The sequence below is a fragment of the Protopterus annectens genome, chromosome 15.part0 (assembly GCF_019279795.1).
Source record: "Protopterus annectens isolate FY-2018-M chromosome 15.part0, PAN1.0, whole genome shotgun sequence".
NCBI classification, from domain to species: Eukaryota; Metazoa; Chordata; order Ceratodontiformes; family Protopteridae; genus Protopterus; species Protopterus annectens.
In genome coordinates this window covers 857,063,914-857,090,507 of record NC_056749.1, presented here as the reverse complement: position 1 = coordinate 857,090,507, position 26,594 = coordinate 857,063,914, and positions in this window count along the sequence as shown.

Sequence of the window (26,594 nt, the reverse complement as noted above, 5' to 3'; positions counted from 1 at the left end):
AAGAGTTTCACCATGATCAATATATTGAACTGGATTGGAAAAGATTATGACAAATGGACTCGGATCTACCAGACTGACATGCAAGTCCACCACTGCTATGATAACCTGCATTAGAGGGACACGGCAGATGTTCACTGGTGGGTTACAGAAGTCTGATGCCAGCCAGCAGATGCCTACAGTAAGTGACATAATCCACACCTTAACACCTACATTATCATATATATATATATATATATATAATTTCTAAGACTGATTCAAGTGTAGTTGATTTGTATTTGTAGTGATAAAAATAATGCAATGTAAGAGTTTAAGTTCCACTCATTAAAGTTACTATTAGCATATTGATGCATTCTGAGGTTGTTCGCAACTATATTGAGTCAGCGTACACATTTTGAAAGTTCTTTGCTTATGAATGCACATTCATATGGACTTCACACATATAACTTTTACTGATATTCTATAAATTCTGCTTTTATAATGTCTAATCAAATGCTATGTCACTTAACCCAAATGGTGAAGAAATAGGGCAAAATAACTGCTGACCTCTTATGTGTGTGTCCACATCCCATTGTAACCTATATTGGTGGTTATTTAGGTAATATTACACATCACAGTTTACTATCAAAAAGTGGAATGGCACTTACCCGAATCTGAAATGGATGAATGCGTCTTTTCCACTTTCCATACTGTCATTCTGCAAATGTTCAAATACACATTAGTGAGTGGCAGTGTACATTTGCTAATGTGCATTCAAAGTTCTGGTACCAGATTGCACAATGGTGGAGATCGGGAGATTTTCCATTTTCCTTACTGTAATGTGAACTTGGAGTTGGAATATGTAATTTGCAGGGGGGTGGGGTGCAGGGGGACTTTCCCCTGCAAAACTGTAAATACTTGTGCTGTAGATATACAAGTTGTACAACAGCTTCAGCACAACTGCATGAGGATATGAACAGCACCTTCTGACATTCCAAAATTGGCTCAATGCTGATGTCATAGAGATGATGTTGAACATTCCGTATGAGTGACATTGACAAATTCAGGATGTCGGGTTGATCAATTAAATGGATTTTTTCTTTTTATTTTCAACTTTTTGATAGGAAACTGCACATCACATATAAAAGACCTATGGATAACGATTCCCCTTCACAATCTCGAATTACTGAATGCTCGAAAATTCAGTAACTCGAAACTGTAAAGTCGAACTAACAAAAATAGCGAAACCCACAAGCACGAAAACAAAAATCCCCAAACATACAGAACACATACACCACACAACACGCACACCATACAACCCACATCACATAAACTACAAGCCCTACACTACACCACACCCCCTACTTATATATTCTAACTCCAAGATCACACTAATACACAAAATAAAAAACACCACACAGACATTTTAAACTGCCTTGCACTCACACACACACACACACACACACACACACACAAATACAGACACATCCAACACTCATACTCCCACCTCCCTACCCTAACCCACACACACAACTTACAAAACACACACATACACTCACTTACCTTCATTTCCATAAAATATCCGGACTCACACACTTCCCGTCCCTTAGCTGACATGCATAAGCGCGAATTCGAGATATTTGAATTTGCGCTTATGCAGATTTCCGCTTATGGGTTTTCGACTTTACAGTCTCGAGTTACTGAATTTCGAGCATTCAGTAATTCGAGACTGTGAAGGGGAATCTGGATAACTTATACAGTGCAGCTTCTTACACATCTAGCATAACTGTGGTTAACTGATGCCTATAGATCTTAGGCCATGAATGACTTTTTGCATTTCTCTGTTACCAACAAAGCCTCTAGAAGCATCACATAGCATACTTAGGTATGTTTGAACACTGAGTCATGCAATAGATTAGTAAGCACTGCATCATAGAAATTGCAACATTATTGTAATATCCATGTTTGTTCTATTCACTTTCATGAATTTATTACCACAGCAGGTCAGCATGGCTGAAATATGTTGGGAGTTTGTAAAATAAAATACAAGAAGAGTGATTTTGTAGTCCTTGCTCTGTCTTATGGCTGTAGCTTACCACTGTATGAGGAGACTTGTGGTATTTAATGGCACAGTTGTACACTAATGCCAGTAATGGCTTTGTTTAATTACATTCTGATGTTTATTTTGCAAACTATGACAGTTAAACTTAGTATGCTTAACACATGCTAACGTTATAAGGTGTATATATGTATATTCCGTCATTATTCAACAGAGTTTTTACGATATGTAAAGAAGTATGATTTCCATTAGCTCAAATAGCTAAGCAATAGGGCAATCCTAATGTTTCATGAAAATGTATGGGTTTGAATCTCAATGTAGGTTTCAGATGACTATGGATATCTGTATTATTTACAAACTTTCTAGAAAGGATATACTTCTGTCAATATGGCTGTATGCTTAAATATTGAGTAATATATGTATATGTTACCTATACATTGTGAATTACACAATATTATGTTATAAGCCATTAGTGTTAACACTGACTGCCCTTATACATAAATTACATGTCTATGTATTAAATACCACAGGTGAACAGTATTTCTTTAATGTGTATTAATGTGTTTCAGCTGCCGTCATGTTTTATTGCAGACTATGGCACTTTGAACTCTGAAGTGTTATAGCTGTTTGTTATTGCTATCAGCAATAGGCCGGCATGCACTCATGATAGCATGCCTTTGTTGTTCAAACACACAGCACATGGCAGCACTTGTAGTTTTCTTTTATGTATCATTTAATTTAGAAAGACAACTTTACATTTAATTGTGTGCAAATCTTCCCCACATATTCGTAGAGATGAGTTTGTTAATTTCTATCAATCCATGCAGTCATGGCCAAAATCTGAGTTGTCGATCTGAATCCCAGTTTCTTCAATTTGTATACACCAATCCTCATGGGTGCACCACATCCAGAGTGATCTAGCAATAACTAGATATGAAAAAAGTGATATTTCATTTCATGTTAAGGATAGCTAACATGTAATACTATTTTCACTGTTTTGTTGCTGTACATAGCAGTTGTTATATATTGACCCAACACAATCCTTCTGTTGCAGTAATACATCCTGTTTTCTTGTTTGCAGGTAATGAAGACCATGTCTGAAATCATTCATTGTATATCGATTGTATGTATAGGCTTGGGGAGCAGCAGAAAGAGAGAGGTGTATCTTATAACTGTCTATATTTATTTACCCAGAAAGACTCCTAACATAGTTAAAATGTCAGGTTTTAATTGATATTTGTTAATCCATCAGTAATGCTAATGTTAATGTCAGACTACCCATAATGCATCTTCAAGGTAAGCGTAAAAGTCATTGATTTATTGTGAAAACAGTATAAATTCAGCTTCAATGACTTTTTCTTTGAGTTACCAACAGAATGTTATGGATAACTGGAGTTTATGCAATTGTTTTCAATGTTTCACATATAAGTTGCTTGTTCTGTTACTGTTGTTTGAACAGCAGGTAGGGTTTCTCATGTAATCTTGTGTGGTACTAGCCTGGCTATATTGAATGCATGTCTGCTGTCTCAACATTCTGAATACTGTTGGCTGAAATTTACTGGCAGGTTCTTAAGTTCCACGTCTTACAGTACTGCAGAACTGCCCTGTGATGGTTTGTTTAACACAAAATTATATACATTTTTATCATTTTTGGGGCAAAAGCCACTCATGTTTATTTGGTATGTCTAAATTGTTAAATAGTATAATCATGATCATCACTACATTGATTTAATTGTGTTTCTATGCTTGTGATTGTTCAGTTGTTCTAAGGTTTTCTATTCCATTCCAATTATGTGATGTGATGTCACCCATTAACCATACTGCACTGCTAATCGCATTTGCATATGCCTTTTAAGTGAACCACTGCTTGGACTTTTTACAATATATTTAGAAGAAACATTTTAATCATGGGATGTCAACATGACAATACTTGCATATAAAAATACATTATAGTGGAAAATTAAATGGCGTATTGACACCTCAACATAAATATGTGAGGTACACATTAAGTAATGAATATTGGTCTGTAAAAGTATGTAGTGTATCTCAGAGTCTGTGAATAATATTGGAATAAGGCCTATATGTCAAGGTGGTTGCAACAGTGGTAGCATTCTCAAAGGCATGCTGTCAGTGTCATTGTCAACTTACATAAGCCTTTTGGAATACAGAACCATGTTACTGTTGCATGCCGCAGTGTCATGGTATATTTATCTTGAGATGTAATAATATCTATGTCAGTGTGCTGTGCACATGTGTGTTTTGCATGCATACTGATGGCTGATATGTCAGTAAATGTGGAAGTAATAACAGTATTGTATCTGATAAACTGGATACTACATACTATACTGGAGTAACATACTGACACTGCACGATGGGCACACTGTACTGGAGTAACATACTGACACTGTATGATGGGCACATTGTAATATACCTGAGTAACATGCTGACACTGTATGATGGGCACACTGTAATATACTGGAGTAACATACTCACACTGTATGATGGGCACACTGTAATATACCAGAATAACATACTGACACTGTATGATGGGCACACTGTAATATACCAGAGTAACATGTTGACTCTGCATGTTAGGCACACTGGCCCAGACATGGTCTTCTATTCATATTATCAATATGTGGATATTAGGATATTGAGGATGTTGCATGATTATGACAGCACACTTGCTATTATCACAACTTTGTTTTTTTTTTTGTTTTTTGTTTTGTTCTACAAAGTATAAATAAACTGTATGGGCTATAAACACTGACTATTATGTTGCAATGACAAATGAACTGTACTGCACTGTAATATTTCTTGAGCAAACATGTCAGATGTCCGGTCTCATTTGTTTTGATGATGATAATTTGCATATCATATACTGTCTTTATCATCATGTAGGTGCACATCTAATTGTGTTGTATTACAGATCTGTTTTGCACATGACTGTGATGTATGCTACACACCATTTTGTACATTGTTATGGATTGAATTCATGCATTTCATCACATACAGTATTACAGTTGAATAAGGTCATATGGCATTGCAATATCACATTCTGAATAGTTACTACATGTAGATTGTGCAACTTTGTATGACATGTTAAGCAATTATTGCTTTTGGAGGAGAATACCTATTATGTATGTATAATGTTATTTTCCTGTGTTGAACGTTGACAGAGCATGGGACCTGTGTTGGCTCTTCTGTCATATGCCAAAGATGGTGATGTGCCACACCGCTGCCAGGCAACTCTGACTCCAAAGACCAGGATGATGACAATGACATGTATGATGATAGACTGCAGAATGCATGTGCCATTGTTCCTGCTGCTCATCATACAAGATGTTCACCTCCGTGCCAGTGAGATGATTTTCAGGGCCAGATGTAGGTTGTGGTGACAAGTATCTTCCACACAGAGATGAGGGACCTGATGGGCAACTTCTTTCAGGGCATGGTATGGGCTATGCACAACTCCTTTTAGGATATCAAAAGAGAGATCTTTTGTGATGTTTGACTCCATCAGTGTTGCCCCTCAGGACAATAAGTATAGATTGTGTAATCCACTTATGTAATGTTGCCATCATGGTGTTTTCCATATCCAACTAATTACTGTAAAGGCAGAATTGTATAGGCTTCACATATTGCTGTCATGGTTTACTGTCATACATCATAATGTACACTGCACATATCATATCATATGTGACATTGTATTGCTGCTGCAGTATGACACACATTAACAAACAAATTACACATGCAGTAAACAGTTTAATTTACCTGATCATGTTGTAATTACTTCATACATTGATCCATATGGAGAAGGGTGCTACTCCTTAAATGTGTGTGTGTGTATGTGAGTCTGTATGTTTGTGCCTGTGTGTATGTGAGTCTGCATGTGTGTCTGTGTACTCCTATCCATGCAGTGCAGCATAATATTGTTATATCCTATATACTCTGTCTCTGTATGTGACAGATATAACTGTTGCAGTTAACATAATGCAAGTGAGACACAATTGTTGCGTCTGTGTTGTTCCACTGTATACTTATGTATGATGACATCAACTTATTTACTGCATTATCCCCATTATTCTCACATAACAGAGTGAGGTGAATCACGTGTGTTTATCTGCACATGTTATCTATGTGTAGGAGCTGCACCCATTTCTGTATTGATTGTTGCTCTCCTATGTCTTTTCAACAACATAGTGGGGCCTTGCTTACATGATATATGTAACATTGTTGTGTCAAACTGTCACATTGGTACAATGGCTTTTTGTGTGGAATGTACTGGAAACTTTTGTGACATGTTCTATCAAAGTACCCTGACTGGCATATATTCACATACTGCATAGACATTCACTGGTCAGTTAGGGAATGTACAGATGTGATGCTTTCTTTAACATCATTCACGACTCCCTTATTTGTCCGTATCTTGCATTTGTCAGTGGCCAGTATTTTGATAATTGCTTATATTATGACATGCTAAACAGATATGCATGCATGTTTATGTTTATGCATTTGTAGTACATATGTACTGCTTTACATGAATGTATATTTTTGTGACCGTATTATGATCAACACAGAGACACCCTTGTAATATGTGACTGGTAACATGCACTTACTCCAGTTTTCTTTGCTGTAGTTTTGTTCACAGGACAGTCCTTTGAACAGTCCTACACATGTAAGTTGGCTATTTATATCATGAACAGTGATTGTGGCACCTCTTGCATTATGTTTGCATGACAATGTACAAGATAATCAAAAGTACTTTTGCTGTGTACCTGTGCCTCTTGCTGTTTAACAGTTGCATATTACTGTGTTTTTATCATTTGTACATAGACAAATATAGCCATCACCAATCCACTATGCTCATGTGACAGATGTTGGCCTTTTGCTTCAATGCAGCCCACCCTGTGTGGTGATCACATGCATGTGCTATATGTCTTGTTAGGTGAGGTTGTCCTGCTTTATTCTGTGCCTACATTCTGTTGGTGGTATTTCCTCACTGAGGTGGACCTCTACTGTCCATCTCCCTTCCCTGTTTTAGCTTTGGCCTACATGTTGCACATATACATGACATATGCTATGTATATGTTTATCATCCTCTCCATTATCATCATTGTCATGTAGGTGTACTGGTACAATATTAACTTGTGACACAGTGTTGGGTATCATACACAAGCCAGGCATAGGCAAACGAGGTGGTGGCAACTGATTTGATTCCATCATTATTCATGTTGTACTCATATGTTGTGCATTACCCAGGGATTTGTAAAGTTCTTGCTTATGCACAGGCTGGCATTCTTTAACACGTCTTAACATTTACATAGTATTCCATGTCATTCATGTGTGTATGTGTGTTGACATCACTTTTTGACTGATCATGTTATTTCATTGCATGTCACACGTATACATTGTTAACCCATCTGTGTTGCCTCTGACATAGTGTATGTCTTTGACATATGGATACCATTTCACCTGTGTTTGTGCTGTGTGCACTTATTTGTGTATTGCACAGTCACATTCATGTTTTGCTAAGGTACTACTACCTGGCACTGTGTTGGAATGTTTGCCTTCAGCACTCAGGGTTGGGGGTTCTAGTCTGCCCTCTGCTGGTCTTTTCCAGGATTTGCTCACCCTTGCTGTTGCTTGACTTACACTTGTGCTGCTGACAGCCTTGTGTATCATGGTATTTGAAATCCACTGTGTACTGCAATAAATAGACTCCCCATTTAGTTTTCTCCAACACACATCTAACATCTGTTGGACACATTCTGTTATGACTATTGCACAGTTTGGCATCTCAGCACTGAGTTGTGCATAGGTGCATATGAATTTTTGTGCTGCACCATGGCTGGTATGCATCAGTACCCTGTTTGTCCATTTTCCTTCACACACGTTGTATAGTCAGAATGTGTGCTGTGCAACTTACATCTTCTTTATGTTTATTGCCAACTTTTGTCTGTCATGTCTTGTGACATTTGTTATATGTTTATACCTGGTCATTTGCCCTCATCATTTTAACATGTCTTTTCCATTCCTTCTGTTCTCCACAAAAAAAAAAAAAAAAAAAAAACAGGAGCCTATTCACACCTAAAAAAAATGCCCATGCCACTCTGACTCTCACTCAGACCTTCCTATTCTATCATACTTCTTGTCTGTCACTCTTCTTCAGCCCACATCTGCTTTGCAATCACCCTGTTCCCCTAAATGTGTGCATTACTTGTATTCCCCACACGTGCCACATGCATTGTTAGCAACAGTTGCTATGGCAAAAGTGGGCTTGATTGCCCTTCACCTTGCTTGATTTTTTTATTAGAAATTTTGCATATTCCACAAAATTTAATGAGTGTATTTATATATGTCCATATATGATTACACCAAAGAAGACACGAGAATACACCCAATAAAATCTTTATTAGTGCTTTCGTCTTCAGTCAGAAAACTTCATCAGATAACAATTAATACAACCAACCCCATCCCAGTTTATACTACCACAATCATGACTTCACTTCCTGTACAGATTTAAATAACAATGCATTTAAAATCACATCAATAAACGTAATTTAAATTAAAATATTGTGCATCAACAATATCATGAATATGAATCTAATCATAAATTTAATTAACATCCAAATAGTTTACATATAAAATTCAGATTTTAATCTCAATATAGAGCTAATAGATATGGCGCTTTTCAGCCCAAGGTATTCTGAGGCATTAGCTCTCAGCTGCCATTTCAATTACTTCTGCTCCAAAAAATCATTAAGGGGCCACCTCTTTCCCCCCACACTAACTTGATCAATAATAATGAATGTAAATTTGTGTCCTTCATGTGACAAAATATGTGCAGCCAGGGCATTTTTATATCTTGTTTGCGTATATCGTAATTATGTTGATAAATGCGTGTCCTTAAAGCATTAATAGTTTTCCCAATATAAAAACAGGGACATAAGGAACACATTGCCAGATATACAACCCCTTTGCTGCTACATGTATACTTCTTAGGTAAGTAATACTTACCAAAATGTGGAATATGTACTACCTTTCCTTTTCTAATGTCTCTACATTGAAGGCAAAACCCACATTTAACCATTCCTTCTCCTCCCTTTCTATGTACTTTCCAGTTTTTTTCTAAAATATTTTTAAAATTCTCTTCTTTTTTGTATATAATTCTAGGTGCCATCCCTACTACTTTTTAATAGTCTTGATTGGCTCTAAAAATATTCCAATTCTGCCATAAAATCCTCTTAATGTCAAAAAATTGATTGTTAAATCTAAAAATAGCAGATTTCGCAATTATTTACTCTTCCTGTTTATTTTCCCTACCAATGGTCAAGGTTGTCCCCAACAAAGGCTGGAATAAGCCTTGTGCTCTTTTTATTTTCACTTCTGTGAAAATGCTGTCAATAAAATCGCTCGGGTAATCCCTTCTGGCCAGCATATATTTTAATACACCAAGTTGTTCAAGGAATTCAGTATCTCCTCAGACCATTCTCGCAATACGCACCCCCTGCTCCTTTACTAGAGATTTCTTTTGATGCATAGGATGACAGCTTTTAAAGTGCAGGAGGGTATTGGAATAAGTAGGTTTCCTATATATACTTGATGTAAATTCCTTTGTATCATAGTTGTTAGATATGCTAATGTCAAGGTAATCCACCTTATCCCCCCAGATGTTACTGGTGAATTCCAGAAAGTTGGTACTGGAATTAATAAATTCTAAGAATTCATTCAGCTCTTGTTTGCCGTTTTTCCAAAAAACAATAATGTCATCCAGAAAGCGGCCATAAAAGGTCCAGCCTTCTGAACACACACTATTGAACAATATCTCTTTCTCCCAATAAGCAAGGACAAGACAACAAAAAAGCTCTGCTTGCAATAAGCCTAGCGTTTTCAAACCACCCCTACACCCTTGTGTAATGTTGTATGAAAGAATTTGTGAACATGACATAAGAAATATGATAAAATAAAAAAACAAAATGCATAAAGTAAATTTATCTTGTGGTGAAAGTACAATTTTGAGAAATATATGTAATGATGCCAATATTACGGTAGCCAAGCCTGATAAAGGAGGTAGTTTAGTGGTCATGATTAAAAGCATATATATTGAGAAAATGTTTAATATTTTATATTCAGATACTTATAGTGAAATCAACATCAATGAAAAGAATATAGCATATAGGAAGGTGGATATTGAGCTGGATGGTCTTTTATTCAACCAAGAAATCACAAAAGATGAACATGATTTCATGCATGTAAAATACCCAAAAATTCCTACGATATTCGGTGTCCCGAAGATACACAAGAACCTATGGGACCCCCCATATAGACCAATAGTAGATGCTAGGTCATCCAAGACGTACCCAATAGCAAGATTTGTGGATTGTCAAATAAAAAGTCCTGGATACATGCCCATGGATCCTCAAGGATTCATGGGATTGTTTAAAGAAAATTACCAGTGATAAGTATTTGGAGCAAATTGTATTTGTCGCTATAGATATTAAAGATTTATTTTCTACAATCCTGCATGAAACAGGAATCGAATGGTTTTACTCATACCTATATCAATATTCTGATTTAACACATGACCGTATCCTTACTATAAGTTTATTAATGGAGTTGGTGTTGCAAACAAATATCATTACTTTCGAGGAACAGCTGTTCAAACAAAACAAGGGAGTAGCAATGGGGGCGGCTTGCTCCCCCATTTTTGTAAATATTATCCTTGCTAATTGGGAAAAAGAGATATTGTTCAATAGTGTGTGTTCAAAAGGCTGGACCTTTTATGGCCGCTTTCTGGATGACATTATTGTTTTTTGGAAAAACGGCAAACAAGAGCTGAATGAATTCTTAGAATTTATTAACTCCAATACCAACTTTTTGGAATTCGCCAGTAACATCTGGGAGGATAAGGTGGATTACCTTGACATTAGCATATCTAAGAACTATGATACAAAGGAATTTACATCAAATATATATAGGAAACCTACGTATTCCAATACCCTCCTGCACTTTAAAAGCTGTCATCCTATACATCAAAAGAAATCTCTAGTAAAGGAGCAGGGGGTGCGTATTGCGAGAATGGTCTTAGGAGATACTGAATTCCTTGAACAACTTGGTGTATTAAAATATATGCTGGCCAGAAGCGATTACCCGAGCAATTTTATTGACAGCATTTTCACAGAAGTGAAAATAAAAAGAGCACAAGGCTTATTCCAGCCTTTGTTGGGGACAACCTTGACCATTGGTAGGGAAAATAAACAGGAGGAGCAAATATTTGCAAAATCTGCTATTTTTAGATTTAACAATCAATTTTTTGACATTAAGAGTATTTTATGGCAGAATTGGAATATTTTTAGAGCCAATCAAGACTATTAGAAAGTAGTAGGGATGGCACCTAGAATTCTATACAAAAAAGAAGAGAATTTTAAAAATATTTTAGAAAAAAACTGGAATGTACATAGAAAGGGAGGAGAAGGAATGGTTAAATGTGGGTTTTGTCTTCAATGTAGAGACATTAGAAAAGGAAAGGTAGTACATATTTCACATTTTGGTAAGTATTACTTACCTAAGAAGTATACATGTAGCAGCAAAGGGGTTGTATATCTGGCAATGTGTTCCTTATGTCCCTGTTTTTATATTGGGAAAACTATTAATGCTTTAAGGACACGCATTTATCAACATAATTACGATATACGCAGAAAAGATATTAAAAATGTCCTGGCTGCACATATTTTGTCACATGAAGGACACAAATTTACATTCATTATTATAGATCAAGTCAGTGTAAGGGAAAGAGGTGGCCCCCTTAATGATTTTTTTTGAGCAGAAGGGATTGAAATGGCAGCTGACAGCTAATGCCTCAGAATACCCTGGGATGAACTGCGCCATATCTATTAGCTCTATATTGAGATTAAAATCAGAATTTTATATGTAAACTATTTAGATGTTAATTAAATTTATGATCAGATTCATATTCATGATATTGTTGATGCACAGTATTTTAATTTAAATTAAGTTTATTGATGTGATTTTAAATGAATTGTTATTTAAATCTGTACAGGAAGTGAAGTCATGATTGTGGTAGCATAAAATGGGGTGGGGTTGGTTGTATTAATTGTTATCTGATGAAGTTTTCTGACTGAAGATGAAGGCGCTAATAAAGATTTTATTGGGTGTATTCTCATGGCTTCTTTGGTGTAATCAGTTTGAGTGGTATTGGACTATTCCAGGATTGCTTATATGTCCATATATGGATTAAGAAGATATCCATAACTGTTTGTAGATATTAGTCACTTTTCAGATAGACTGATGCACATTTCCATTGCTTTAGTAAATTTCAATTATTACACTGTTGCATTGAACTTGTATAATTTTTATAGACATACACTGGTAATACACATCTATATTTCACTTTATGAACAACTTTTCTTGGCATACTGATTTGACAGGACTGCTTAAGGTTGTGCAGACATTGTTTGCTATGTTGCTTTGTACAGAGCTGTTCTCTGTACACTGAAGAATATTTGCATATTACGTAGTTATCCGTATTTTTTGGGTGGAGCTTGGCTTACTCTGTTGGATTCTGTGAACTTTGTGGAATCCAACCCATTGTCTCTGAAAAAAGTGTGGAATAACTGAACCAAGCTGAACTGAGTTGGGTTACCAGCCACAACTCTGAGCCGACATATCAAATGTGGTATTGACTAGAGGCTTCCGAGCTTCCCAAAAAATATACTTTGCCTGTTTTTTTTTTTTTTTACTATTTACTACACTTTTTTATTGCATAAACTAAAGTGTGTTGTTTGTACTGCATTTGCCTGCCTTACTGTCACTGTTAAATCATATTTTGTTTCTGTTTTCACTGTTGCAAAGCTTTTTTGTTATTGTCACTGTTTGCAAAGTAATTGTTGCTTCTTTTCACTGTTTTCTAATCATTTGTTCTGGTTGTTCTGTTTTCCTACACAGCAGCATTTTAAATAACTAATTTGTTGGGTGTTTAAAACATTCCTTAGTGTCTCACTGCAGCTCTTCTGCTGTTTAAAACATTTTTTTAATGTTTCCCTCCTAAATTAGTGTAGCTATAGCATAGTCCAGATACAGGTTTGCTGCATCTGGGTCTGTTTGTAGTGGCTGTTGTAATCTGAGCATATTTTCAAGCCATCTTTGATTGGAAGGGGCCCTTCTGCAGCTCTGTGAAAGAACTGTGCTGATTGGAACCTGTATGGTGAAGGGTGATTGGTCTAGGGCTTGGAGTAAGTACCCTCATTGGTTCTTTTGAGGTTTTAAAAAATATTTTTAAGTGTTTAGCTTCTGATATTTAAGCCTTGCATTTGAGTGGGTTTCTACTTGTTTGCATGTCATGTAGCTCCTCGCAGTGCCACACAGTTGTACATCATAATCAGACAGATAATTTTGACAATTTTTCCCTTAGATACAGGTGTAGTAAATTAGTGTCGTCCTCACCTTTAGTACATCTCCGGTCTAAGAAGTAATGCTAGTGAGCTATGATCTATTAAACCACCAGCCAAAAACCCCATCAGAAATACCCATCCACAGAGCACCTCCTAGATCAGTCCTGAAAGCACACCTTTTTGATAACAGTTATCAAACCTAGCATTATGGGCAGTTGGATTAGCCTTGTTCTTCTGCCAGCCTTGTTGACTTGGGTCTCCTGAAGTAGTGTAGCATCTGCCTCATGTACACTGACAACCCATAACTCCCTCTAGTACAGAGTGCGAGAGATGTATGTATGCCAAGAATTTTGAATATTTGCTCTGTTGCACTCAAAACAGTAACACTGAAGAGGTTGTTAACTCACCGACCACTACTCATATGTACATAGTACCACTACCCATACACATAGTGTGCATCCAACAAATAAACATATGTGGAGGTTCTCTCAAAGAAATTACCAAAACACCAGAGACCTCCAAAATAAAAGACTGCTACAACTAACAGTTCCCACAGCACCCAAGACATATAGCAACACAAGTGTTTCATCTACAAAGCCCTTAAGGCTTAACACTCAAAAAACAAATTTTCTTGACATTGGAGACTCCATAGTGAGACACATGGGTGTCCCACTCACCAAGTTAGATAAGGAGAAAGTCACTGTCAGCTTCCTGTCTGGTGTCAGGATTCATTAGATCACACATGCACTCAGGCCTCTTGGCAACAAGCACCATTATGACTAAGTTATAGCTCATGTTGGAGAGAATGACCTGAGACATACCTCACTGGACAATATGAAGAGAGACATGATGGAGCTTTCCAAGTATGGGTCCCAGGAAGGTATGTCCCTAGCCTTGAGCAGCATATTACCTTCACCTGGAATGATGCCACAGTATCAATAAAAAATGACTGATTTCAATAATTGGCTTAGTTTTTGGTCTCATTCAAAGGAGATCCAGTTTCTGTCAGCCTGGGAAGCCATGGTCGACAAACCTCACTGCTTTGCCAGAGACAGTTTGCAGCTGGCACCACTAGGCTTTCAGGTGCTGGCAAAGTCCCTTGCCTCCCCCATGGTGCTTTTTATTAGGGAAGGTCTCAAAAACAAAACTGCCAGCATGAAAATTGCCCCCCATAACAAAATAAGGGTTGTACTGCTAAACACTAGGAGCTTAAACCAAACTGCACACCCTGGAAGCACGTCCATCACTGGAGGATGTACATGTCTGTGCAGTCACAGAAATCTGGTTCAAGGCTTCAGACAGTACCCCAGACCTGCTACAATGCCTTCCACACCTTCAGATCATAAAATTAATTTGTGAGAACCAGAGGTGGTGTGTCTATCTATATTAGAGATAAATTCACCTCCAGACTAGTTAGACTGGACAACTCCATGGAGTTACTCCAAGTTCACATTACTGTGGGTAAGACCCCCATTCAAGTCATAGCTAGTTATAGATCCCCCTCCATGGATCATGATGCGCATGAGGCCTACTTGACTAAGGTGGAGTCAATCCAAATATTGCCAAACACTCTGCTCATGGGGGATTTCAACTATCCCACCATGAACTGGGAAACATACTCTAGCCCTAACTCATTAGCACAATAGTTCCATGACATTATTAACTCCAGTCCCTTGGAACAAATTGTTCAAACTCCAACAAGAGGAACAAACATACTAGATCTGGTCCTAACTAACATGACAAACAGATGCACCATCGCAACTGTTTAACCCTCATTACTATAATCTGTCCACAAATCAGTTGCCTTCAAACTGACACTAACACAAGAACTCACAAAGGGTAAGGTCAGACTAAAAAACTTCACCAAAGCAAACTATACCCTCCTAGGGGAAGGTATTAATGCATTCCGAGCTCCACCCCAGCTGGAAGTGGTAACTACACCAAAGATTACACCAGAGACCTGTACTATCACTTGCGTAAGTGTATAGACTCAGCTGTTAGAGAGAGAGAGAATCAAAACCAGAGCCCCAAGTAAAAAAAAAAAAAAAAGAAACTACCCTGGTGGACATCCAGCATCAACAAACTTTACAACAAATGGAAAAAGCTGCTGTCTAAGAAAACTAAGGCAAAGCCCAACAATGGAAAATCACCCTCCTCAGCCTCATCAAGCAAATAAGACATGTCAAATCCTCTAAGGGTGACTTTGAGAAAAACTTATCAATTGCAGCCAAGGATAATCATAAGGCCTTTTACAGCTATGTATGAAGACTAAAAGGTAGAACCTAAGCATGTGCCAAACTAGTGATTAACGGTATCGCACACACTGATCCCGCAGAGATAGCAAACCTGCTAGCAGACATGTTTGCCAAAAATATCACTCCCTTATCCACTCCAAACTTATCACAAACCTTGCCTCCAACTTCCCCCAACTCTACATATCCAAAGAGCAGGTCATTAAAGCCTTGTCTAAGACAAAAAACACAGCCTCTATGGGACCAAATGGCGTCCCAAGCTGTCTTCTAAACAAACTAAAACATGAACTATTATCACCATCAAGCACCCTATTCAATCACAGCCTAACCACTAGCTTTTTTTCCTGTGGAATGGAGAACAGCAACAGTTATTCCCCTCCACAAAGGTGGCTTAGCAACAGACCAGAGAATTAAAGATCCATAAGTCTGACTAGCCTCATTTGTAAAGCCATGTATCATCATGGACCTCATAAATAAGGACATATGCGACCTGCAAACCCTGAATCCGACCCAATTCGGCTTCGTCAAGGGCAGATCTTGCCTATTAAACCTGGTGGATATCTTCTAATATGTCACCAGGCCCATTGACTAGGGCAAATATGTGCACACAGCATACCTCAAGTTGGCAAAGGGCTTTGACACAATCCCACACTCAGGCATTACTGATAAACTTAGCAAACTGAATTTAAACCCCTTTGTTGTAAGATGGGTTGCCAACTGACTCACATACCAGTCACACACTATCAAAGTGAGTGAATCCATATCAACCAGCAGACCTGTCACCAGCGGGGTGCCACAAGGGTCAGTGCTGGGCCCCCTACTGTTTGGTATATACTTCTCAGAAGTTCAGGCCAAGACCAGTTTGTGGAGGACTGCAAACTGGGTGCAATTACTGAATCCCCAAATGATGTCAGTATACTTCAGGAGGGTCTTACTCAGACCAACATCTGACGTCTTAGTCATGGTCTCAAACTGAATGCAAAGAAATGCATCATCATTCCATCCAGTAAAACAATGTCCCTTCACACTATGACATTAGCAACAATACCCTATGTACCTACAAAGTGGTAAGAGATCTGGGATCACAAGTAGACTGTAACCTTAACTTTGACCACCATGTGTCTACTGTAGTAAGCTTTCAATGTAGCACACTTGATTAGCAAAGGCATCACCACTAAAGCAAATGAGGTTATAACCCCTCTATACTTGCCACTAATCAGGCTCATAATTGAGTATAACACCCCTTTTGGCATTTACCGTACAAAGCACCTGCAGCAATTCGGGAGACCTCAGAGATTTCTAACTAAGAAGATCAAGGGGCTCCAGCATGTGCCTTGTACAGACTGACTAAAGTCCCTGTCACTATACTCAGTATCATATAGACTTCTTTGGGGAGACTTATGCCTGACTTACAGAGCAATCTCCGACCTAAACCTGCTGAATTTGATACATATCCATAAATCAAATGGGACTACAGCTACCCATTCCAGGGACCCAAATATGGCCTGCAACTTGAATAGGATGTGCTGGAAGGACAGATTTGTCTCCCAGTGACTGCTGCATCTTTGGAATATGCTGGTAATTCATGTAAAGCAGAGCACCTCTATGACACTGTTCAAAAGGAACCTGGACAAGTGGGTGGGGCACAGTAAATTCTTACCAGGTATAGTGCCCACAACCCTCCTGGACATGAGAAGTCATTACTAAATGCAATCCTAGGTATTGACAAGCGTATTTATGGTATTACATTGGGATGAATATCTAGGCTTGAAATGACCTCCGGGTTGATAGCCTAGTAACCTCCTATGATCCAATAAATGTAGGCCAATTGAAGTAAGGAGTGCAACTCATCATAAACAACAAACATTATTTCTACCTAGTTTGATCATCTGACAGCCCTTCACAAACAGCTACAGAGTATCTGAATATTAAAACATCTCTCCTTCCAAAACAACATGCTGACTAACATTCATGCAAGTAATTATCTGCTGTCTTATATTTTTTAAATTATTTACATAGATTTATGAAAAAATGAGAGAGAGAGAGAGAGAGAGATGATTTTCTGCATTTTGGTCATTTATAAAAAACATATGTTTCACCAAAACACTACACATCTGTAGAGACTTCAATGTGGAAAAAATTAAAGCTTGCAGTACCCTGATATATTGTTAATTTTCTAATTTATTCATATCTGTCTGTAAAAAAGGAAAATTGTCATAAAATTTTGCCTGCATATTTTCACATTGTGTTTACAGGATAAATTGGCATTAAGTTTTTGGTTATGTTCGATAGATTAGTAATAGCTCACCTCTTAAGTATTTAGTTTTAAATTTAAATGAATGCAAATATGTTACTACTCTCAATGTAGCTTCCATCTGAAAAAGCTGCCATGTTAATATTCAGAAGCTTTGTCTCTGTTATATTATTACTATCTATTGCAAGAAAAAATAGTTACTACAAAATGGAAAATACCTACCTCAAATTTTTTAAGAAGTCATTAAGTACAGAAACACATGGTAAGGCCATTAATTCAATCATAAGAGGAAAAATTATAGTCATAAATTAGAAATTCTGGTCAAAATGAAGACTACTTTTAGATAAAAATTTTAGATTAATTTTAGATAAATTAAAAAGTACTTACAATTATTGTGATACTTTCATAATGGTGAATAAATTGTCACTGTGACAAGCATGTTTAGTATGGGTCTATATTATTAGAATGAACGCTTAAATGTTCGAAACTGTAAAGGTCGACCTTTACAGATCAAACACAAATGTTCAAAATAGTAAAAAAGTTTATAAAAAAAAACAAGCTACTTAAATGTATCAACTCCGAGATTGCACTTCAGTGAACTACAGTGCGGAAATGGCAAATTTCCCATTCCCTACACTGTAGCGCGATCTTGGAGTTGGTATATTACAGTAGGGGGGTGTGGGGAGCAGGGGGGCTTGCCCCCCTGCTTAAACCCTTAATTTTTTTTTTCTATTGTGTATTTTTTTAGTTTTTGTAAAATTTCGATCGCTTAACTGTTAGATCTCTAAAGGTCGACCTTTAGAGATTTGAACATTTAAGTGGTCGAGCATCTAATATAGACCCTTTAGTATGTATTGCATATAGATAGTTTATTTAGATAGTTTATTGTTGCCCCTTGCAGAAACTCTTTCTGATTCAGAGGCACATCTGTGACAGTGATGTTACACAATTACTGTGTTGGCCTATCCTGCTGACCATGGTAAATAATGACAGGGCATTAATAATGTGCTTCTCCCAGAAATAAAACAAAAATTCACACCGCAAAAGGCAAATGCGTTTATGCCAGCAAAATGTTGAATAAATCCGATAAAAAATATGGCAACACACAAACCAGGCAGTATATTGAAGAGTCCAACCATATAATGCAATATAAAAACTTATTTAATGAAGGAGGTAAGCACTTTCACATAAGAGCTTCTTATGCGAAAGCGCTTACCTCCTTCATTAAATAAGTTTTTATATTGCATTATATGGTTGGAGTCTTCAGTATACTGCCTGGTTTGTGTGTTGCCATATTTCTTCTCCCAGAAATGTCTACACAAAGGGGTTTGCATTGCTGAATGATACAGAAAATCACTCAGCTGCGTGAATTAACATGGCTGGCCATGATAATTAACATGGCCAAAATGTTGCAGTATCCTATTATAGTCAATGTGAGAAGTTGTACTGCAGGTTAGTTTAGAGAAGTTCAGGTGAGAAATAGTGGTGGGGATTGTGTGAATGTGTGAGACAGCATGTGTGGTCATGTTTGCATGGGTATGAATGATGTTGGATGACACTGTGTGTGTCTGGGGAGTGTGTGCCTGCTTCAGTGATCACAGCAGGGGGTTAGGTAGGTAGGGGATTGTGTGTGTGTGTGTGTGTGTGTGTGTGTGTGTGTGTGTGTGTGTGTGTGTGTGTGTGTGTGTGTGTGTGTGTGTGTGTGTGTGCATATGCGTGTGTGTGTGTGTGTGTGTGTGTCTGAAATTTTGTGGATGAATGCCTCTATACCTGTAGGAGAGTGACTGTGGGGTGCCTGTGCCAGAATGATACATAGGCCTAGCTGGGACTGTTCGGGAATTTTTCTGAATCTTAGGGAAAATTTTGAAAATGGGTTATACAACTGCATAAAAATCACATCTATAAAATATATAATTAATTATATATGTTTATGTAACACAAGGTCTCCATTATGAACAAATAAAGAAAAAGGGGTTCACCTTGAACTAAACCTAAATGGAATTCTGAGAACTGCCTCTTAAGACTCGATAGATGATTCATTCTGTTTCACACCAAAGAGAATTTCAGTAAGTGCTGTTTTTTATGTGACTACAGAGATGCACCACATTATTAATAACTTTCTAGTAGCATTCTAATGTAAAGGACTATACCAGACGAAACTTATTCATAAAATAAGTGGAAACTACATTTAACTTATTGTATCAAATATTCTAAATATAAGCACACATGCAAGAATGGCCAGAAACATGTAGAAAGTTTTAATCAAAGGAAGCAACTAGAAACATGTAGAACACATAGTTAAAGAAAAGAAATGACGTCAGTCTAGAATCCATACAGAAAAGTTTTAACAATGGAGGCCTACTAGAAAATGAAGGAATAATGAGTGTTTTGTAAGAGATGGATTCGAATGGAGTGATGACAACCTGGAAGAAAAAGGATTTAAAGAATGCATGTTTCTGGTCCTCTGCAGAGATGCTGGAAAAGAAGCAAGTGTGAGTTTTGCTAGTCCACTTGAAATAGGACAAAATCGTTTGCTTTGATGTCTTTTTAAATTTTGTTTGTATTCAAATCTGTTGAATTCTAAACTAATTATGAATTAAGATCTTATTTTTACAGAATAGATTTGGTAGTTGTATGTTGATTTATGGCTGATTTTAAACATTCCAGTCTTATGGATTTTGCTTATCCAGTTCCTGACTTATAGTTGGTGTTAATCATAAATACGCATTAATATGGTGCATTTGCTTTACATTTTATGTTAACTATTAAATTACTTATGTATTAAGAAGGGGTTGGTTTTACACTAAGAATGTTCTTGTAGCTTAGATTTGGTTTAATCCCACTCCTATAACTAGCTCACTTGACCTCCAGTTTTAACTGACTTGCTCAACATGCTTGAAAGGCATAGCTACTGTTGGTTAAGGAAAGAGTCCACTAGTGCTGGGCTATCATCTTGAGTGGCTCAACATTTAACTCTATTCTTATTTTTTCCCATTCACTTGACCAGCCTACTGGCTCTTCTGTCTGCACCTAAACTGTGCATTTATTTTTATTTCAGATGGGCTGGTGCCAGTACCATCAGGACCCTCATTGGAGAGGGGAAGAGTTCTTAACCCAGGACATCTACTGGTGGCAGAGATCTTCATAGCAATTTGCTCTCTGGCTTAGGGACAGCCATTGCTACTACCTAGACCCTCAATTATAGGCAAGAGCCAGGTGGGAGAAAGTGGGACAGTCAGTTGGTCAAGTTCACCCCCCCCCCCAAGGCTGCTCACTCTTACTATCCCCGAGCTGCCTCCTCCAGCGGCCCGTCCCACTAGCTGATCAAAGAGCATCTGGGATTCAGTCAGGGACTTATTCTCTGCTCTGTGGATGAATGCTTTTTAACTGCTTTATTGTTATTTGCTGATTAACAGCTCAGATTCTAGTTTCTTGTACTGATTTTATAATGATTTACAGGTGTAATTTTAAGAGCTATAGTGTCTTATTTATAAGACATATTATTTATGCCTACGATACTCACATTGACTCCTTTTTTATTTGAAGTGAACAATGCCTAACATTTATCTTTATTTATTTATTTATTGTTTATACCTTCGAAGTGGCTCATTAAAGTAAGAAGTAATCCTGTGATGTATTTGAATAACATTGTGTGTGTGTGTGTGTGTGTTTATATATATATATATATATATATATATATATATATATATAGATGTATATCTGTGTGTGTGTGTGTGTGTGTCCATGAGGTCCTTTTGTGTTTACTTTGTTCAGTGCCGTTTTTAGTTTCATTTCTTAACATCTAATGTGAGGCTTACGACAAAAAAAAGAATCAGCCTTATCTTCCTCAGTATATCTCTAAAAATATGAAAAAAAAAAAGTGTTAATTGTTTCTCTTTCTTAAAGACTTGTTAATTTGAAGAGCAGTGTTTGTAAAGCAGCTGCATTTACAATATAGAGCTACTGGTGGATGTTTTTCATTCCTCTTGCGCAAGATATTTTTAAGGTGTGTTATGTGTTAATTGTCTAAATGCTGCTCTTAATTAGTTATAAACTTGCTACTTGCCTGGAATCTGAGAAACAGGTTATGAATTAAACCTGAGCACTTGAATAAGAAAGATCTAGTTAGGTGTTCATCTGTAGTTAATACATATACATAAATATATACATAACTGGCCTTAGGCATAGGCCAACTAGTTGGCCGCCTAGGGTGCCATTCTAGCAGAGGTGCTTTTCCAGTACATATGTATGTATGTATGTATGTATGTATGTACGTATGTATCTATGTGTTTATTTATTCAATTTTTGTAGTAAAGAAATGTTTTCTTTAAAATGTGTTGAATGAAAACACTAAAAAACAGGAGACAGACAACTTGTGAGAAAAATGTAGAAAAAAGCAATCTGGATGGTGTGGGTAGACCAGAATGGGGAAAACAGGTAGTGTGGAGGGTGCTGTGGAGCCCTTTTGCATAGGGCACCAGTTGACCAAAAGCCGGCCATGAATAAATGAATATAGATATAGATATAGATATAGATATCTATGATATAGATATGTGTGTGTGTGAGTTATATCTTTTACTGTTGCACTAATTTATTGCATGTTAACATTTTGGAAAACATCATTGGTGACACCGTTAGTTGAATTATGTAAGAGTCAAACTTCAGATGATCAACCATTACATAACTCGAGTTTTTTTTTTTTTTTTTTATTTGCAGTTGTGAAACACTTGAGGTAATATATTCAATTTCCCCATTTTTGAGGATTACATTCATGATGACTTTAGTTAGATTATTTCAAGTAGTGATGAATATACTCACCAACAAAGTTGTTCAGTGTTTGTGGTTTCAACAACTCTCATCATTGATTATTCATTATATACACACACATACATAGAAATGTATAAACTCTGCTGTACCAGATAGAATCAAAGCAAAAGCCGCAAGTAAAAGCAAGCTGCCATGGTAGACTTCCAGCATCAACAAACTCTACAATACATGCAAAAAATTGCTGTCCAAGAAAACAAAGACAAGGACTCAACAATGGAAAAACAACCTCCTCGGCCTTAACAGGCAAATAAGACAACTTGTCAAATTCTCCAAGAGCTCCTTTGAGAGAAACCTAGCAAGTACTGCCAAGGATAACCATAAGGCCTTTTACATCTATGTACATAACCTAAAGGGCAGAACCCCAAACATGAGCAGAACTGGTGGCCAATGGTATCACACACACTGACTCCATAGAGATAGCAAACCTGCTAGCAGATAGGTCTGGCAAAAATTTCACTACCTTATCCACTCCTAAATTACAACAAACCCTCCCCACAAATTCTCCCCCACCTTACATATCTGAAGAGTAGGTTGTCAAAGCCCTGTCCAAGGCAAAGAACATTGCCTCTATGGGACCAGATAACATCCTAGGCTGCCTTCTAAACAGGCTAATACATGAACTAGCATAAGCACTAAGTACCCTTTTCAATTATAGTTTCATAGTTTCATAGTATAATACTAGGCTATCTGCCCTGGGGCTTTTGTAAGCCTAGCCATAGTGATGTGGCTTTTGCCACCCCATGAAATGGTACAAAAATGTACAGAATAAATCTAGAATACTGTGCCTCTGTCTAGTAGTGACACAATGAAGGTCCCCTTATATAATAGAATTAGTTTACTGTGCCCCTGTCAAGCAGTGACACAGATGTGACCCCTGGGGTAAACTTTCGATCTCCCATCTACTCATCAAGATTTCTCTTGAAGAGAGTCAGTGAGGGGCTCTGCCTAATACAAACTGGAATCCTGTTCCAGAGCATGGGAAGCCTCTGGGTTATGAATCTATCCCTCCAGCATGTCCTATTCATACTTGTGCCGAGGTTTAAGTCTTTAGCTCTCGGTGTCCTGATGGATTTGGATTTTTTGAGGTGGAGCATGTCCATCAAATCCTGATTGGACATGGCCTTGTACGTCAGGCAGAGATCACCCCTGAGCAGGCAGTATGCCACTGAATAGAGCTGAAGTTTCTTTAGTCTGGCTGAATAAGACATATGTTGGAGACCCTTGATCCTTTTGGTGAGGTACTTCTGTGGTTTCTCCAGCTGCTGCAATTGCCGGGTGAGGTACATACCAAATGGGGCATTGTACTCAATCATGGGTCTGATGAGGGAGGAATATGGGGGTACAATGACATCCTTGGATCTGGATGTGAATCCCTTCATGATGAGGTGTGCAAGGTAGAATGTTTTTCTAACCACTTTGGCAACGTGGGTGTCAAATGAGAGGTCGCCGTCTACTTGGGTCCCCAGGTCTCTGATTACTTTTTCCGTACTCAGTGGGTTGCTGTCTATGTGATAATTTGTGGGTACTTTGTTTTTTCCAAAAGGGATGACTATACATTTTTTGGCATTTAGTTTAAGGCTGTGACTACGGCACCAGTTGTCCGTTTCAGTGAGGCCTTTTTGTAGGATGTGTGTGTCTGCTGGTGTATCGACTATGGCTCCTAGTTTACAGTCATTTGTCAGCCACAGCCCTCCCATGTTTGCTTTAACATCTGAGAAATAAATGGCGAACAAGAGGGGTCCCAGGACAGATCCCTGTGGGACACCACTTGTGACTGGCTTTGAGTCTGACATTGCTCCAGCGATTTTAACTTTATGGGTTCTGTCCTTTAGCCAGTTTGCAACCCATCTAGTGACATAGGGGTTTACTTTTAAGCTGTTTATCTTATCTATGATGCCTGAGTGGGGTATTGTGTCGAAGGCTTTAGCCAAGTCCAGGTATGCTGTATGGACTGCTTTGCCCTCATCAATGGCTTTAGTGACTGTTTCGAAAAAGTCAACCAGATTTAAAAGGCAGGATCTGCCCTTCACAAAGCCGAACTGGGTGGGGTCAAGTGTCTGTAGGTCCCCTATGTCTCTGTTTATAAGTTCCATAATGATTCTTTCCATGGCTTTGCAGACGAGGCTAGTTAAGCATATGGGGCGGTAGTTACCAGGGTCTGTAGAGGCACCACCCTTGTGGAGTGGGACCACTGTTGCAGTACGCCAGTGTACAGGTACATATCCCGAAGTAAGGCTAAGGTTAAATAGCATTTTTATGTGTGGGTTTAGCTCCTCTTGGAGTTCACGTAACACGCACCCCGGGATACCGTCAGGTCCCATTGATGCTGTGTTTTTTGCTTTGTTTAGGGCGGTTCTCACTTGGACATCTGAGATGACAGGGAGATTACATTCAGCTGGGATAAGTATTTCTTCTTTTGGGGGTGAAGGAGGCGAGAAATTTGCACTGAACCTGTCAGCCAGAATGTTAGCAATATCTGTGGGTTCAGTGTATTTTTTGTTGTTGTGAACCAACTCTGAGCATATCTGAGGGTTTTCGCCCAGGTTTCTAACATAGCTGAATAAGGCTTTGTGGTTATCTTTAGTGTCCTTAGCAATTTTTCTCTCAAAGTTTGCCTTGGATGTTTTTATGAGAGAACGTAGTTTTCTGCTAATGTTGATCAGAGATGTCTTCCCTTCATGGGATTTCGCTCTGACGTGCAGTAGCTTCCTTCTTTTGTTATACAATTTGTTTATGGCTGAGGTCCACCAGACAGGATGCTTACATTTGGTGGAGAGGGACTTGGATTTGTTTGGGATTGCATGATCCATGCATTCTTGGATATGTCCATAGAAAGCATTTGTGAAGAATTCGGCATTGCCGGATGTGGTATCCACTGGCACAGTGGGCTTAAAGGATACCATCTCCTTCTTAAGAAGAGTGAAGTCTGCTTTTGAGAAGTTTTTCACTGTGGTCTTTTGTGCTGGGGGTGGAGGTGGGATATGTATGTCCAGGGTGATTAGTTTGTGGTCAGATCTCACTAGTGAGGGGTATACTTCCGGTGTGGAGCATTTTGTCCCCATGTTTGTGATGATCAGGTCTAGTATACTATCTCCCCTAGTGGGAGAGGTGACTAGTTGTTCCAGTGCATTTGAATTTATGAATTCCAGGAACCTTTGGGCTAGGGTATTAGGGCTAGAATAATGTACCCAATCTATGTTTGGGTAGTTGAAGTCTCCCAGTATGATGGTATTTTGTGATACATTCATATCTTCCAATGTCTTCAGGAAGGCTGAGTGGGGTTCTTGAGGTTGGGAGGGTGGTCTGTAACATGCTACCAGTTGTATAGCAGTTTTGCCTATGGTTAGTTGCACCTGTATGGTTTCTGTTGCTTCATGTGTTGCTACTAACCTGGAGGTGTGGGTGTCCTTTATGAATATGGACACTCCCCCTCCCTTTGTGGTTCGGCCCGGGTTTTGGGGCCGAAATGCATGATACGAGGTATAGCCTGGTAGTGCTGGGGTGCTCTCAGGAGCCTTGAACCAGGTTTCAGTTACTGCACAGACGTCAATGTTCTCCATGCTGAAGAGTGCATCAAGTGCCTGCATTTTGAGATTTAGACTTCTGGCGTTGAGCAGCATTACCCTTAGTTTTTTTCCATTTTTGTTTTCTAAGGAGGTAGGTTTATCTTTTGAGCCTTGCCTAAAAAAGGCACTATGGGGGTGGCAAGAGCCTTTGCCAATATCCGGAAGCCCAGTGGTGACAGGTGTAAGCCATCCCTTGCAAAGCAGCGTGGCTTGTCCAACATATCATCCCAGGCAGACAGACATTGG